Genomic DNA, 11,818 nt, shown 5'->3' on the forward strand with positions numbered 1-11,818 from the left:
GCACATGCATACATATGAGTACACATGCACATTTTCTGAATGGAAAGTGAGGCATGTGGTAACATGTTTATGAACCAGATCCCTTACTCTTTTTTTTTAAATGTTGTTGGTACAAATAGTATATATGGTACAATGTATTGAATAGTCTATTTACTAATGATTTATATCTTGCCTGTTTTTTAGAAAATGATTTGATTGTGGTTCATGATGCTAAATCCTCTATAAAGCAAGACAATGAAAAAAATTATAAGATTAAAAAAAACATCAGAAGAAGAGATGAGCATGAGGTAAGTGAAACCATCACAAGTTTAGCAACAAAAGGAAACAAGATAGGCTATTGCTCTTGGATCCTCACCAGGGTGTAGTCTGGCCTGAAGGACTCCCAAGCGAGTAAGATGAGTGGAAACAAAGAGTTGTTCAGTGGCAGCAGCTAGAGACATGAAAGCAAGAAGGGTGGCATCGTGAGGACGTGGGAGAGAGGCCCACACTCTACAAGCCACAAGAGCATTCTGATCAGGCCAACCATGCCTAGAGGCCCCAAACAGAAACCAAGGAGACAAAAAGAGCATCCCTGTGTAACAGCTGTTGGCTGCAGCTGGAATTTCAGGAGTGGCCATGGGGTGAGAAGAAAAGCAGTATTTCGAGGACCCAGGGTGCAAAGGACATAAATATATCTCTTTGCCCCAAAAGAAACCTAGTTCATCTTTCATATGAGGGGCATTGAGTCACATGGTGACTCTGGGTTTTGCAAATGACACAGAAACGTTCTTCTTATGAATGCTTCCCCTAGATTGCTCTGCAAAAGACAGAGCCCAGGCAGCCCCAGTGGCCTAGTGGTTTAGCGCCACCTTCAGCCCAGGGCCTGATCCTGGAGACCCGGATGGAGTCCCCCGTCGGGCTCCCTGCGTGGAGCCTGCTTCTCCCTCTGCCTGTGTCTGTGTCTCTGCCTCTCTCTCTCTCTCTCTCATGCATAAATAAATTTTAAAAATCTAAAAAAATAATTAAAAAAGACAGAGCCCGTGGATTAAAAAGGCAGGTTAAGAGCTAAATGTGTTTCGTGAAATCAGTAGCATTTCTACATACCACTGAGAAGCTATTAGAAAATATAATGAGAAATAAATCCCAGTTGCAGTAGCCAAAAAAAAAAAAAAAAAAAAAAAAGAAGAAGAAAAAATACTTGGGAGTAATTTTCATGGGAGTCTATTTTAATAGAGTATGCCCTCTATAAAGAAATTCCAAAATTTTACTGAGAGTTGAACTACTTGATTAATGGAAAGGTATAGCATATTGAAAAAGTAAACAGCATAAGAGGTCAATTCTTCACAAATTAATTTATAGATCAATGACAAAAATCCAACAGGTCTGTTTTTAGGGGCGGGGTGGGGAGGAAGACAAAAAACATTTCCAAGTTCATGTGAAGCAGTAAACAAAGGTGAATATAAAATACAAAATAACTTCCAAAAAGTGGTAGTAATGTTAGTGGGGTAGACATGCAGCAGTGAAGAGTCCTACACAGTAGAAGATTCTAAAGCAGTATTTGAAAAAGTATGGTGCTCTTTCAAGACGAGACAGATGATTGGACTGGATAAACTTAAAGATGTAGATCCTATTATACCTAAGGATTTAATATGTGATTTTTCACAAAGGCATCACCAAATAATGCGGAAGAGAACAATAATTCAATTAGTGCAAGTTGCAATAGTTGGCTAGCAATTTGGCAGAAAAATTCTTATTTAGATCTTTATCTCATACATGCATCCTAATGCATTTCAAATGGATTCAGCCTTTACATATAAAACTCGGACAATTTTTTTAAAAGCAGAAGAAAATAAAGCCAATATTCATCAGACTTCTGGTGGGGGGTGGGGTGGGCAATCCAAACTTGGGAGCAATTGAAGGAATCACAAGAGTGCAGCATTCCAGTGCACATAAAATGTCTTCACATAAAAACAATATGGCCAAGCAAAAGATAATACAACTAGACAAACTACATATATGACAAGCACCAAGGCAGGGGTTAATATTTTTTACCTTTATGTAATAAAGTTTAAGCAAAGTAGCAAGAAGAGCACTAAGATGGCTAAGGATGAAAACAAGCAGAGGACATCAGTAGGAGAAAGTCTGGGGTGCCTGGGTGGCCTGGTCAGTTAAGCATCTGACTCTTGATTTCAGCTCAAGTTATGATCTCAGGGTGGTGAGTGCTCTCTCTTTCTCTCTCTCTCAAAATAAGTAAAATCTTAAAAAAAAAAAAAAAAAAGGAGAAATTGCTCCGCCTCAAAAGACATGAGAATGAAAAGAACAACAAACTTTGTATTTTTCATTTATTAAATGCGTAAAACTTTAAGGAAAAAAAGATTACTACCCAGAGTTACGGAAGAGGATATTATTACCTCTCTAAGAGCATTAGAAATCAAGAAAACTGGTTTCGAAAACAGTTGGCAATATTTATCAAGAAGTATAAAAACATTTGTTTAATGTTGGCCAGTAATCCTAACAAAATTGTTTTTTTTTTTTGTTTTGGTTTTTTGTTGTTGTTGTTGTTGTTTTTAGATTAGTTGCACTAAAGAATTCCTAATTTGTTTTTGCAGCCACTGGTATATGCTTTAAAGTTGATGTGCAGGGGCAGCCTGGGTAGTTCAGTGGTTTTAGCGCCACCTTCAGCCCAGGGTGTGATCCCGGGAGACCCTGGATCAAGTCCCACATCAGGCTCCTTGCATGGAGCCTGCTTCTCCCTCTGCCTGTGTCTCTGCCTCTCTCTCTCTCTCTCTCTCTCTCTCTCATGAATAAGTAAATAAAATCTTAAAAAAAAATAAAGTTTATGTGCAAACTTTTTAGGTGGCTAGAAACAAATTCCTGCTGCCAGTACTTCTGTGGCCCACAGCGAGACATCTTTATTCTCCAGATGAGTGCATTCTCAGAAGGACTGTAGGCCTGATGGCAAGTTAAAGTAAGAAGTAAACCTCAGGGTGGCTTAGAGTGCTTCCTCCTCTATAATGTGACCCATCTTTCACCTAGCAAATATTTATTGAGCACCATCTGTAGGCACACTGCTAGGAGGGCTACATAGATTAATATGACCCAGTTTGTGCCCCCCAGGAAGTGGAGAGCCTAGGAGAAGAACACAAAAGTCAGGTTTCGGAGCATTTGAGCAAAAATCCGAAGTAGAAAAGAAGAAATCCCTATTAGAAGTACCAAGTGTTTTTGTAACATCTCTATTTTGAAATATCTCCTGTGTAGGCTGATCACATCGTTTTCAAAGCAAATTTCTAGAATGATGTAGTGCCAGTCTCATATTATTTTGTTAATCAGTAAAAATGCAACAGAAACTCAGGAGAAATTCTTTGTAAATAAGCATCCTGAGGTGAATGTTCTCAGAGGCTTCTCAGAGGTAGTGAGCCAAGGATGAGCCATGGGCCTAACACTCCTGACTGTTCCAATCGAGAAGCAGGAGAGGCAGTAAGATCCAGAGACACACCAAGCTGCTCCTTCTGGGCTTCGCTTCACGGTGTGTACTCTGCCCTGAGTAGGAATGTGCTTGGTGCTCTTAACATTTGAATCTACAAGAACCAAGTTCTACAAATACACATCCGAGGGTCTCACCAGCCCTGGTCCAAAGTACATACAGTCTTCTTTCTCTTGAAAACTCTTCTTCATTTCCAGTTGAGAGGTTTGCTAAACTCCTTTCCTCAGTAAGGAACCACATTCTGCCCTTACCTGTGTATTTGTGAACTTTTTTTTGATGTGTCAGGAGGTATCTAGAATATAGTAAGCACTTAAAAAAAAAAAAAAAAAAGGTGGGTATGGTTAACCCGGGCAAGCTGCACTGAAGAAATGAAATTTAAGTTGATTTGTAAGTAAAAAAGGGTCATGGATAAGCCTGTCTTATATAAATTGGTTTTTTCCCAAAAACCTAATGCTTCGCCTTAGTTTTCATTTCTGATGCTATTTCTTAGAACTACTGCATACTCGGTACATATTGATTTAATTTTTGCTCCGAGAGACTTAAGCAGTGAATAGAGGTTAATTTGTTATCTGGTCCATTGATTTTTGTCCTAAGAGAATGGGTTTCATTTTCAGCATTTCCATCTATTAATTGCTGCTGGTACCATCAGTGGATTCTCCGCAATGACTTCTGTTGACATCTCATGTATTTTCTGAGTCCCTCAATACTCCTGTGGTTATTGTAGTGCTTTGTCATGATGGTTTCATTCTTATTTCCAAACTCTCTAGAGTGTTGCAGATAGGTAGGAGGCTGCCAGTAAATAGTGACCTTATTCTATGACCAAGCTCTCAGCAAGTTGGGAAATAAAACAATGAGCAAAGATAAAAAACCAAAATATTGACATTATTCATACTAGAAGCTCAGTGGGAGGGTAACATTTATGGTATTCACGGAGAGGGCCCACAGCCTGGATTAGATGATTTCGAGCACTAAACTCCAGGCAGAAATGAACCAGGAAAAAACCTCCACCATCCCCATCACCCTGCCTACCCTGGAGCTCCTGCAATTGCCATGCAGAGAACTTTGCTCTGGAAGGCAGGCTCCCTCCCAAAAGGAATGAGGGGAGAATTCTTCCTAAATACTCCAATCAGCTATGTTGCTGCCCCCCCCCCCCAGGGTGGGGTGGGAAAGGGAGAGAGGCCAGGTGTGAAATGACTGAGTGCCTTTCATGGGAAAGAAACATCAGGAGATGACAAAAAAGAGGACCTCACTAAAAAAGGTGTGTATTGAGAAGCAGTAACAGGAAATCAAAATATTTGGCATCGGGCCTGATTTTGCCAGTTTTCCAGCTGTGGGGACTTGAGCAAATAGCATCTCCCTGAGCATGTTTTTTCACCTGCAGGAAGGAGATAACACCTTCTCATCCTTCAAAGTTTTATGAGAGGACGTAAAGTCATGCAACATAAGAGACTCTTGGCATGAATGTATATTAGGCAGAGAGAAACTGACACCAATTCCTAACTGAAAATCACAGGCTTAAGAGTTTGAGCTCTTAGAGGATGGTCTTTCTCTCAACCTTTAGGCTTCACACAACCATGTATAGATTTGTTCCTTAAAATGATCCCCAGTTGCCTTCCCCTTCCTCCTGTGTGTTTCTCATTATAAATCTGAGGCCCCAAGAGATTCCCCAGGGACCTCCAGGGCATTTCTGCCTCAGGCCTGCCCCCATGTCACCCCCTTTACTGGGTTAGCACTCAGCCTTCCCACAGCTAGAAGCTTTGCACTGCTTCCCTGATGAAGCAAATGACTAGCGCCTCAGAGGCCTGTTATACCTCATCCTTCACATGGGCCTGACGCCTTTTCATCATGGGCAGGACATCCCCGGCCAATCTGTTCCTCCCCAATGTCACAGGCTCCAGGAGTGGCAGCGCCAACTCTTCAGTTGCTGAACCAGGAAAATCTGGGCTTCATCGCTGGCTCCTCCAGCACCCTCCACTTCGCACATGAAAATAATCGTTACCACGCACGATGCTGTGGATTAGGTGCTCTTGTAGATGCTTTAAGTGCCATATCTCTTTCAATACTCAGTACAGTCCCATGAGATGGGCCCCGACTTTTCTCCTCATTTCCTGGGTGAGGCAGTGAAGGCCCAGGAGGTAAAACAACTTCTGCTAATCCCACAGCCAGTAAGTGGTCTTAAGGGCATTTGAACTTCCACCTTCTCTCAGTTGCCAGGTCCTGCATATGTGTTCTCCTGTTTTCCAAGATCTATTCCCATGTCTTCCCTCCATCTTTGTTAAATTGGAGTCTTTGTCATCTCTCCTCCAGATGGTTGCAGCTTGCAACTGAAAGGCCCTGCCATCTTTCGTTGGCCTCCACCCACCTCTTCAAATGTATGTCCTCTGACTCAGCTCACCTTGCATCCTCCACTTGTCCCAAGTGTTTTCAGTTTCCAGAATGTAATTTGTCATTTCACGTTTGCACGGTTTGCCACTTTTTCCAATGTTTCTACTTGTAAACACCTGCTCAGTCTTCAAGACCCTGTTCATGTGTATTCTCTTCAAAGGCTTCCTGGCCTTTCGAAGCACAGTTGACCAGTCCCTTCTTTATGTTTTAGAAGCATTTGTGTATTTAAGTATTTTTTTTTTTACCTGTTTGTCTTCCCAAATCAACATGATTTCCATGATGACAGTGCCAGTTGATAATAGTAGTGATATGGGAAGCTCCAGTTTATTAGATGCCTACCATAAATGGAGCTATGTCTCCAGAATGCCAAGGACAAGCAATCCTAATCTAGAATTCTATACCCAACTAAAACAACATGTAGCTTACTTGAATTTTATATCATGCAAAAGCATTCCTTATTCCCCAAAGTAATATAATAAAAATGTTTTAAAGAGAAAATGGAATAGGTTTTTTTCAGGTGAAGACTAAACTGGTTTATTATCCAAAGATCTTCCCTGACAAAATTACTAAAAAAAAAAAAAAAAAAAATCAAGAAAAGTCCTGAGTAATAAATCCACAAGTAAGGTGAGAAATGCAATTGTTGATTATAAAATAGAAATAGTTATTGGCAGCAAAAATAGAAGTAATAATTATTTTCTCTTATTTAGAGACAAGATGGAGCCTAACATTCTAGATAATAACATGAAAAATAATGATGAGAGGGATTAGGAGGGAAAACAAACATAGCTAATTCCTTGTTTTCTTTGAGAGTCATATTTTGCCCCTGTGTTCAAATATCTAATGTAACCATTAAAAGAATAGAACCAGAATGTTTGCAAACTGGTACAAAACAGAAGGGGGAAAATAGAACAGAAGAACAGGAAAGGAGAAAAAAGGAATAGCAGAGAAAGTATGAAAATAGAAACTCAGAGGAAAATAGCAGAGATAGTCCAAATACCTCAGCAATCCCAATAATGTAGACAGATGAAATTCACAGAATAAAGAAACTCCCAGATTGACTAGAACAAGCAAAACATGACACTTGCATACGACACACCCAAGTGGAATCCTTCCATCTCCCCCAGGCTGAGTGTGTATATGTGTATGTCTATGCTGTGTGTGTGTGTGTGTGTGTGTGTGTATTGCAAAGGGGGGGGGGATGATAATTCAGTCTGTAGGCTCCTTATAAAAGATTTTGGTGGCACTTGAAAGTATTGCAGGCCCCGTAACACAATTTTAACCTTTGCCTATTTTTTTTTTTTTAACCAAGGTGTAATTCGGGTAATCACATTTTTAATTTCATTGACAGTTCATCTGAAAAGTGCACAATACTGAGTGTAAAGCACATCAGAATGAATTTCCAAAAAGGTGGTATCTGTGAGAACAATCAAGGGACACCCCCAAATATCAGCTGGTTTGCTCACTCTTGGAGAAATAGGTCAACGTCACCATGTTATTCTAAATACAGCCATTAAAAATTCCAAAGAGGAAGAATTTCACATATTACTGTTATTCACTGGATAATTTTAGCTGGAAGATCATTCTTTCCCGGAGAGGGTCTAAATTGATTGTAACAAACGGTGCAATTATCACCCTTACAACTGACTGCTTTGTGGCAGATCTAAATTCTATTTTGCAAGTCTGCCAAAAACTCTCCTTTGCCTCCTAAGCTCAAAAGCCAGAAAGCAGCTGAAAGATGGTCACTGCTTTGTTCTTGAATGGAGCTAATTACAGAGATGCCTGCAGCAGGACAAGCGCTCTGCTGTCGGGATGTCAATAGGGACAATTAGAGCTCATTTCAGGCAAACATCACTTCTAAAAAAAGAAACAGAACTTCAGATTTTAATTACTCTCAAAGGAATTGTTACATTACACAGAACCTGGCCATTTCTTCCTCCCTCGCAATTTAGTTCAACTGTCATGACAATTCTCTGTCCTAAGAATGCTCTAATTTTAACATTCCTACAGATGGGTTGGGAAGAATGTGAAGTTTATTCCTCCCTTCTTTCCTCACTAGATTTATTTTAATCCTACATCACAGTCAGTTTTAAATAATTTGCATAGTATTGAAATATGTATTTTTGTTCCTGCGCCTTCTTAGAATCATTTTTTTTCTAATTTTTAAAATTCAACGAATCGACCATTTATTAAACCCTCTATATGTGTTCTAAGCATTGTGTTCAGTGCTTTGGAAACATTCTCTGGCTTGATCCTCACATCTACCTTGCTAGTGTTATTCTAATTTTTTTTTTTTAAGATTTTATTCATTTATTTGAGAGAGCACAAGAAAGAGAGGAGGGGCAGAGGGAGAAGCAGACTCTGCTGAACAGAGAGCACGAAGTGGGGCTTGATCCCAGGACCCCGGAATCACCACGTGAGCTGAAGGCAGACGCCTCACAGACTGAGCCCCCCAGATGCCCTGTATTTTCATTTTATAGTTGAGGAAACTAAGATGAACAAGTTCACACAGCTAAGTGGTTGCGCTGTGATTTAACTCTAGCTTCCAGGGCCCTTTCCTGGCAGTAGAATTGAGCGAGCAGTGTCTGTCCCCAGGAACGTGGCTAGAAGACCGGAGATAGCAACAGGTAGATTGGGGACCACAGGAGGTACTTTGGCCGTGTGTGTCCTTCTGCAGTAGGGGTGGGAGGAGGTATGGGGGCTGGGAAGAGGACTGTGCTGACAGGTGAGGCAGCCTGTGCTCTTGGCACTTTTTAGGTCACAGTGCCAGATGGAATGATGGATCTTTCCTCAACATTTGCGAAGCTCATAGAAGAGGGCTGCTTTGAGATGGTCAGTCTCTTTCTCACTCACTTGCATCCTGTGTGCGTGGTCTCAGCCCGACCACATTGCGTTAGCTCATGGATTTTCTTCTCTATTGAGTATTTATTATCCACGATTCATTATATATTGTTTTAGACTTTTATTTTTTTTTTCCCCAGAGTGCTACAACTCTCCTCAGATGGCATCACCTGTCCTCCTTGAATGATTCACTTGGTGGGAACAACAAAACCATGTGCCAGAATGTTCTCTAACCCACAAAATCCCCCTATGGAAAGGAAATAAAATTCCAATTTGTGGAGGAGTAAAAAACACTGGCTCAAAGTTTTGGAGCAAAGAAGCAACACAGCAAAAGATGTGTTCAGGGAAGCTAGGTCTGGTTGTCCCTACAACAACAGGATGTGTTTTGTGTGAAAAGTCTGGAGCCTGGGGACTGAATCAGGCTGCTACAAAAAGCCAGAAACCTGGGAGCCTTCTAGACTCTCCACATGCTCCCGATTCCCACACACACACACACACACACATGCATCCAGGGAGTAGCCAGGCTTCTTCAGTCCTGTCTCTTTAGCAGCTTCTGGAGTTGCCATGCTACTGGATTGTGTCCCTAAAAGGCAAATGCCATTATGTCACTGCTGGTTCCCATCCATCAATTGCCTCCAAACACCATACAGTACAGCCCAGGCTCCAACACATGGTCCACAAGGTCCCACATGACTAGCTTTGCACACCTGTTCCCATGCCCTCAGAGCTCTGCATTACAACTCTGAATGGATGCTTCACGTTTCCATGACTCAGCATCCTGGCGCTCTTCCTACTCAAAACATGTTTCCCCAAATGTTTGGAAACTCTTGGTCTCCTTTCCCGTTCCAGCTACTGCATTAGCTTCTTAGAGGAGCCTTCCCTGGACACTCATTACCAACGAACACCTTCATCCACTCAACACATTGTGTTTGCAGTTATAGGTTTGTCTTCTCTGCTAAAGAGGGAACTTCTAGACAGCACAAATCTGTGCCAAACCATGACACAAATTACTCCCATTAGACTCATGCTCCACGAGGAGCCCTCCCATATCTATTTTGTTCACATTATCCAAAGGCGAATACATATAGACAATTAATCAATCTTTGTTGAACTCATGGAGGATAGAAAGTAGTTATTAAACATTGAATGCATGAGTTGCAAGTGCTATGGGATGGAAATTGGACTAAATTTTCCAAATACCTAGGAAGTCATACTTTTTTATGTACTGCCTGTTGATTAAAAATTGTAAAGCTAGCCAACTGTAGAAAGTCAGTTTGTATTGATAGGAGATCTCCTTGGTGACATGCCTCGTGTCATATGGCTCACAATCAGGCATTTAGTTGGGACATGTCTGTTGCTGAAGATGGCAACAACAAACTTATTATTAAATAGCAAGTATCTTCAGGTTGCGATTAAAAATATGGAAGTGTCAATGGGCTTAATAACTAATTCAATCTCACCCCACAAAAATGCATAATCTCCCTCTCCCCAAGAGACATTTTCCTTTATAGTCCACACTTTATAATCATTCATGGTCTGCCAATATCAGTTGAAAATAAATAAGCTCAAACTGTTTAACTTCAAAGAAAGCCAGAGGCCATGACATTGAGACTTAAAACCACCCACGGGTTAAAAGTAGACAATCGTTTTTATGCACTTTCTGGACACCACACGTCTCTTTTCAGACCAAATGTCACTACATGGAGTGCGATCCTGCAACTCCAGAAGGGAAATATTAGAACAGCCCACCCAACCAGTCGGGTGGCACCCTCTGAACCCCTAGCACAAGGGCCAGCTCAGCACAGGTCCCCACGTGAATGAATGAGCACTCATTTCCATACTCTGATCAGTACCAATGACGGCAACCAGGCAAAAATTAGGAAAAAAAACAACTCTACTATACTCATCTGTATTCTCAAGGATTGTTTCCCTTGAACCTTGCTTTTGTTTGAAGAGTCCAAGCATTTCCTTCCTGTTTCTGACATTTTAATAGCTGCAAATAAATTACCTTAACTCTTCCTTTTCCTTCAGTAACTTCCCTTTTGCTTTCCAGACAAAGGCCAAATTCTTGAGGCAGGACTTAAGGCTTTATAGTGGGCATCCTATTCCCCACAGTTCCTCTGTATGCTCACCTTACACTATGGCGCTAGGGAACTCTCTGCTATTTCCATTCATGGTCTAGAATTTCTCACCCCAGTCTTCACTCACACAGATGCTTCACCTGGAATGTCCCTTCAAGCTGCCACAGCATAGGGTGGCAGGATTCAGAGCTTCATCTTTGGGCCAAGACAGGCTCCACTGCTTACTGTTGCAGGACTTTGAGTGAGTTATTTGTGCTGGTAGTTTGCCGGTTTGTTCTCAGACACACCCCTTGCTCTTCCCCAGCTCCTCTCTGAGTCCTATTGGCTGACTCTGGGGTCACCATAGGGAGGCCCCAGTGGGCCACCAGAGGACAGGAAGAGAAAGAGCTGGAGTGTTTCTTCTCTCTAGCTGCCTTGGGGCAGCATTTCTGGCAGGAGCTGCATCTCCTCCTTAGCTCCAGCTACGGCCAGACAGGTCTACTGTGATTTCAGCTTCCTGGGTGGAAAGAGAAGAAAGGAATCCCAAGGATCTCCCTCAATCCCTGCATTCAGCCACGCCTGAAGCAATAGAATATAACCCTGGCAGTTCTCATTCATGTCAGCCAATATACTCTCTTAAAATGTAAGCCGTTTTGACTTGGGTTTTTTCACCAGAAGCAACAAAAGGTGTTTATTACTTTAATCCCTCAAGTTGAAATGACTTATCAAGTACATAAGAGAAAGACTATTCTTAAATCACTGTGATGCAGGGTAGAGAATACTACTTGGAGTAGGAAAAATGGGAGAGTTCAGAAGAGGGACAGTGATCCGTGGGTAGTAGAGCCAAGGCACCCAGGTTGAAAAGGGAAGCCAAGGAGGGTTTTTGAACAGTGGCTTGCCATGATTTCAGCTACATTGTACAGGCAGATTCCTATGGGCACAGTGTGGGCCTGCAGAGCTACCGCGCTGCACAACTCCAGGGGCGTCATTCACCCAGAATGGCGGTGCTCCCTGGAGTTGTACCATGTGCAGCTTTGAACCATGGAGAGAAACTAAAAATATGGTCAAAGAG

This window comes from Vulpes lagopus, chromosome 23 (assembly GCF_018345385.1).
Source record: "Vulpes lagopus strain Blue_001 chromosome 23, ASM1834538v1, whole genome shotgun sequence".
NCBI lineage: Eukaryota > Metazoa > Chordata > Mammalia > Carnivora > Canidae > Vulpes > Vulpes lagopus.